Here is a 5,783-nt window from a genome sequence, read left to right as displayed (position 1 = left end):
CCCCTTGCCCTGAACCTCCTGCCTGCACCCCAACCCCCTGCCACACCTCGCACTCCCTCCTGCCCCCTGCACCCCAACCCCTTGCCCTGAACCTACTGCCTGCACCCCAACCCCCTACCTCACCCCTCCAACTCCCTGCCCTGAGCCCCCTACCTGCACCTCAACCCCCTTCTGCACCCCAACTCCCTGCCCTCAGCCTCCAGCCACATCCCACACCCTTTCTGCACCCTAACTCCCTACCTTGAGCCCCCTGTCTGAACCCCTCACCCCTACTGCACCCCACACCCCAACCCCCTGCCCAGAGCCCCCTACTGCACCCTGCACCCCCTGCCTCACCCCTCCAACTCCCTGCCCTGGGCCCCCTGCACCTCAACTCCCGCCCTGAGCCCCTGCCACACCCCTCCTGCCCCCTCTGGGGGCAGGCCCTCGGGCAGCGAGGGGGGAGGGGTGTCAGTGATGCGGCCCTCGGGCCAATGAACTAGTCCTCATGCAGCCCTCGTGGTCATTGGAGTTTGAGACCCCTGGGCTAGGCTCACAGGCCCAGCAGCTAAAGCCAAGCCCCACTGAGAGCAGCGGGAGATTAGCCTGGATTGGCAGGAGTTGAGGCTTGGCCCATGGGGACCCAGGCACTGCGGCTGCTGCTACCTTCATGGTAAATCCTCCAAAGCCTCGCCAAAGGGCTCTTCCACATTCTGCAAACTGGCCTCACGGGCTGACTGTCTAGGAGAACAGAAACCCTTTGTTAGAGCCGGAGAGTCTCTTGCCACGGCTCCCTGAGGGTCACAGTCAAACACCTGCGAGTCTCTAGGAGGCTCTCAAGCAGTTCCCTGCTCAAGCACTTGGCACCCACTAGCCATGGTCTCTGACAGCGGCATTGCCAAGGGGAGCTCAGCAGATGGTCCCTTCTATGGCTTCCTGAGTGGGAGGGAGGTTGGTCTTGTCATTTAAGGCCTAGTGTCAGAGTCAGGGCTCCTGGGTTCTCTGACGTTGGAAATGGGTGGAGTCTAGTGGTTGGAGCTGGACTGGTATCAGTCCCACGCTTCCTTCCTGCCTCCATCAGGGACGTCGTGTGTGACCTTGCAGCCGGTTGCTTTCTATCCCTATGCCCCAGCGAACAGGGATAATACTGACCCGCCCCTCAGAGGGGCTGGCAGGGGTCACCAGCATCATGACTCAAGTTGGAATGAGTTGTGCTCTTGGTTATGAAGGGCCCAGATTCAGTCCCCATGGATGCCCAGGGGGGTCTGTATTGTGGCCATGGTTTGACTCACCTAGCATTACAGGCTGTTTAGCCCGGTCCTGGCCAGGCGTGGTGCATCTGCTCCTGGCCCTCTCATCAGACACAAGAAGATGGCCCACCAAGGACAATCCATCAGCTCCCATCTGGTGTTCAGCTCCAGGATGGATGGGGAGCCCTAGCCGGACCATAGAAAGACAGGGGGGGGCTGTTCTTTGGTGGAAACTGCTGGAGCTTCAGCCTCTGCTCCCACCTCCACCCCCACGCTAAGGGCTTCAAAAGGGGTGCCTGACCCCAGGTCAACAAAGTAGCCGAGCTGAGGCCAGGGTGGGACTGATCCTAAGAGAAGAGCAGATTTCTCCTCTGCTCTAGGGAGATTCCCCTAGGAAAAGCAGCTGGGGTGGGGCGATACAAGCACTACCCCTCAGCCCTTGAATAGCGGGCAACTGGGACTTTGGGAGCCAAGGGACTGGTGTATCTTGCTGGAGATCAGAAAGGGGCATTGGAGAAGTTGTACCAAAGTCCATGTCACGGCTGGGTCAAGGGCAGCCAGACCTACTGGTCAGAGCCAGAGTCCACACTCACATGACAGGAGTGGAGAGTCAGCCAGGTCAGGAGACTGGAAGATCAGCAGCAAAAGACAAACTTGTGATCACCACCACAACTCAGATGCCAGGAAATCAAGCCAGGGGAGCGGCAGCAGAACCAGGCAGCACACGGTCCAGAACCGGGAGCAGGCCTGGTGTTCAGTCAGCTTCGTGTTCCTGCTGCTGTCTTACGCAGGGCCAGGGAGCTTTCCTGGGACTCCTCCAATAGGACCTCAGGAGTGGAGCCTCAAACTGGGGCTGAACTTCATGGGTCCGAGGTAAACAATTTTTGGCAGGCTTCCAGGTGGAGGGTTGGAGTGTGGCTGCTCCCATGAACCCTGCAGACCCGGGTTGGAGACCCCTGGGGCGTGACAGTGAGTGATCTCTCCCCGCTCAAACCTCCTGCAGCAGGAAACGTTCTCCAGGATCCTGGACACCGCCTCTGAGAATAAAAGGAGGATATCATGATGAGAAACAGGGCTCTGTACCAGGGCTGGGATCCAGGGACAGGGAAAGCTCCCAGCCAGGCTATGCATCGGGGATGCCATTTCTCCCCCAAGAGACCCACACGCCCCAAGGAGTAAATGGCTCTTACCTCCATGAGGGACTGGGGTCTTCCATCTAAGCCTCTTTGAGAGCCGGCATTGCTGGGACGAGGTGACCTGTCCCCACTGCTCCCTGACGTGGCTCAGCTACAGGAAGCGCCCGTCCTGGAGGCAGTGCCAGATCCCAGGGCCTGGAAGACAGCTGGAAGGAGGCTCCTATTCCTGTCACACCCAGAGACCCCATAGAAGGGCCAAGGGGAGAATAAAGGGCAGAAGGTGAAGCTAGCCCTGAGCCTCTGTCCCACCCCCACCTCCTCAAAAGTGGAGCTTTCCGAGCTCCAGTGGGGCTGTGGCCCTGACACAAGGGCTTTTCTGCACCATATGGGGCAGGGAGAGCTCTGCCTGGGCGCAGTGGGAATGAGGGGGGGGTAGACCGAGGGGAGTGGGTGCAAAGGAAAGAGGTCCTGCCCCATATGAAGGAACTTGGGGGGCAGAGGGAAGAACCCTGCTCCACAGAGAGGGGAGAGAGTTTCTGTGAGTGCCAGGGGGCTCCATTTCCCCTTCTCGCTCTCCCAATCAGAGGGAGGCCACTCCAGCTGGCCCAGTCTGGTCCTGACCAGAGTCTGCAGGGTAGCAGTGGGCCCACAATAGGGCTGGGCGGTTTTGACGGGGTTGGGACTCACCAGCATGGCACCTCCCGCTGGTCGCTCTGGGAATTAGCTCAGTTGATGGGGAACGCCCTCTGCTGGCAGCGTCCCATCCGTCTCTTGTCCTCTGTTGGCATCTGGAGCCGCGTTGCTCACTGCTTGACCCTGCCCTTCAGGCCACTGCCCCTCCAGCAGTGCCCACTAGTCCATCCTCACCCCATTCCAGGGGCGGGGGTTAGCAACAGTCCTTGCACCTGCCTCGGTGGCCGACCGCAACCCCCAAAGTCTAGCCCCTTGTCTCAAGGGCCGGTTACAATTTGTCTCGGCCACCGGATGGCCAGACGCAGTACTGCCCAGCCCGAGATGCTGGTCTCCTGCTCTGGAGACAGACCTTCCCCCATGAAATTCTGGGACAGACTACCTGCTGCTCTCCTGGGCAGCCATTATATAGGGCCTAGCCTAGCCCTGATTGGCTGGCTCTAATCTCGGCCCTGATTGGCTCTCAGTAGGTGTGACGTTATTGACATAAACTGGGACCATATAGATCATTGTTGCAACCAAGGTCCTGTAGTGGCACCCAAATGTTGTATAAAGGGGGTCAAATGGGGTGTCTAGGACAAGGTTATGGTTTACTGGTTATGATTATGCTGTCTATATGTGTGTATCAGTTTTGTAGTCGAAGTTATGAATATTGGCTCTATACTGTCTGTATGGCAAATTTATGCTATGCTTCTGGGTGACATCCCAGACAAGCTGAGATTAGCTCTGCCTAGCCTGCTTGATGGCCCATTAAGGACCATCAGCTATACAATGGACCCATTGAGAGAAGGCAGATACGCCTTGTACCTCAGCAAAGTATGCAGGGACTGGCCCATGTGACTCCAGACTCGATTTTGCTGTAATTTTCCACAGTAAGAACAAAGAGGTGATCTTACACCTGGAAAAGACTATATAAGGCTGATGCCTGATCTCCATCTTGTCTTCAATCCTGCTTCTTACCTCTGGAGGGACTTTGCTACAAACTGAAGCTCTGAACAAAGGACTGAATGACCCATCCCAGCTGGGGATGTATTCCAGAGACTTGATTTGAACCTGCAGTTTATTCCATCGCTGCTGCAAGCCTGAACCAAGAACTGTGCCATTACTGTATGTAATTGATTCCATTTAACCAATTCTAACTCTCATCTCTATCTTTTTCCTTTTATGAATAAACCTTTAGATTTTAGATTCTAAAGGATTGGCAGTAGCGTGATTTGTGGGTAAGGTCTGACTTATATATTGACCTGGGTCTGGGGCTTGGTCCTTTGGGATCAGGAGAACCTTTTCTTTTACTGGGGTATTGGTTTTTATAACCATTTGTCCCCATAACGTGTGGCACTGGTGGTAATACTGGGAAACTGGAGTGTCTTAGGAGATTGCTTGTGAGACTTGCGGTTAGCCAGTGGGGTGAGACCGAAGTCTTAGTCTGGCTGGTTTGGTTTGCCTTAGAGGTGGAAAAACCCCGGCCTTGGGCTGTAGCTGCCCTATTTGAGCAATTTGTCCTGAGTTGGCACTCTCAGTTGGGTTCCGCCAGAACCGCATTGTCACAGTGGCGTAGTCGTGCTTGGATCCACAGAACCAGGTCAATTAAGCTTTGGGTCAGAACCCCACGCTATCCAAATTTGAATTTTGGGATTGAGAGTTTTGTTGGTTAAAGAGCTGCTGCAATGGCTGAGCAAAGAGCATATGAGGGACTTGGCAAAAAAGCCCTGGAAAATTTGTGTTCAGAAAAGAGGATATGCTTTAGAAAGAAAGCTACAAAGGAAGAACTGAGAAATCTGTTAATAGCCAGTGATCAGGGGGCAAGAGCACAGCCCTTACCTGAGGCTGCAGAAGATGCAGAAAAAATTAGGATGCAAAGGGTGACAAGTAAACTGCAGTTTGAGCATGAACAGAAGCTAGCAGATCTTCGATTGCTGGAGAAGCAAAAAATAGCAGAGTTAGAAAGAGAGAGAGAGAAGGAGGCTGATGAGAGAGAAGAGAGAGCTCGTAAGGGACGTCTAGAGCTGCTCGCTGCGGAACAGGAGACGGCCAGACTTCAGCTCCAAGTAATGGAAGAGCGGAGAAAGTCATCCCCACGTGGTACTCCAATTCCCCCCCACCATGAGAAAAACTGGGAAAGGATGTGTCCCATTTACAATGATACTGAGGATATAGAGGAGTTTTTGTCTACCTTTGAACGCCTCTGCAGTCTGTACCAGATCCCTGAGGGTCAGCGAATGCCTGTCCTGCTGACCAGACTGACTGGAAAAGCCAGGGAGGTGTTTAATGACTTGGGGGAACAAGAAGCCTTAGATTATGAGCGGTTTAAGGATTCGGTGTTAAGGCGGTTCAAGGTTACTCCTGAATCTTACAGAGTTAAGTTTAGAGAGTTTAAAATGTCTAAGGATTGTACTTTTGTAGAATGTGCTCATAAGCTGATGGGTTTTGTTAAAAAGTGGGTTATGGGAGCCAAGGTTCATGGGAGTTTTGAAAAACTGCTGGATTTAATAACTTTGGAACAGTTCTTAGACATTGTGCCGGACAATGTGAGAGCAGCTGTGTGTGACAGGGACCCTGAGTCAGTCCTACGGGCAGCAGAGATTGCGGATGCCCATACCCAAAACAGGGCTCGAGAAGGGTGTAAAACCCCGGGGAAAACTGATCACCATTCTCCCCAGTTCAAGAGGAGGGAAGGATTTAAAAATAAACCTGACTCTTCTAAAGGAGTTCAAGGGGGTCCGGGGGG

The 5,783-nt window shown here is 54.2% G+C and overlaps 1 long non-coding RNA gene across 1 annotated transcript; it reads right to left on the bottom strand.

Moving 5' to 3' along the window:
- Window positions 1-365: 365 nt before the first annotated feature.
- On the bottom strand, window positions 366-2,229 carry LOC135975830 (uncharacterized). The gene is made up of 3 exons (XR_010592887.1): window positions 1,823-2,229; window positions 1,272-1,415; window positions 366-720 (listed from the first exon to the last, which is right to left on the bottom strand). It is a non-coding gene; the product is annotated as an uncharacterized LOC135975830 (long non-coding RNA).
- Window positions 2,230-5,783: the final 3,554 nt, after the last annotated feature.

Source organism: Chrysemys picta, chromosome 15 (genome assembly GCF_011386835.1).
Source record: "Chrysemys picta bellii isolate R12L10 chromosome 15, ASM1138683v2, whole genome shotgun sequence".
NCBI lineage: Eukaryota > Metazoa > Chordata > Testudines > Emydidae > Chrysemys > Chrysemys picta.
This window is presented reverse-complemented; position numbering and strand designations above follow the sequence as displayed.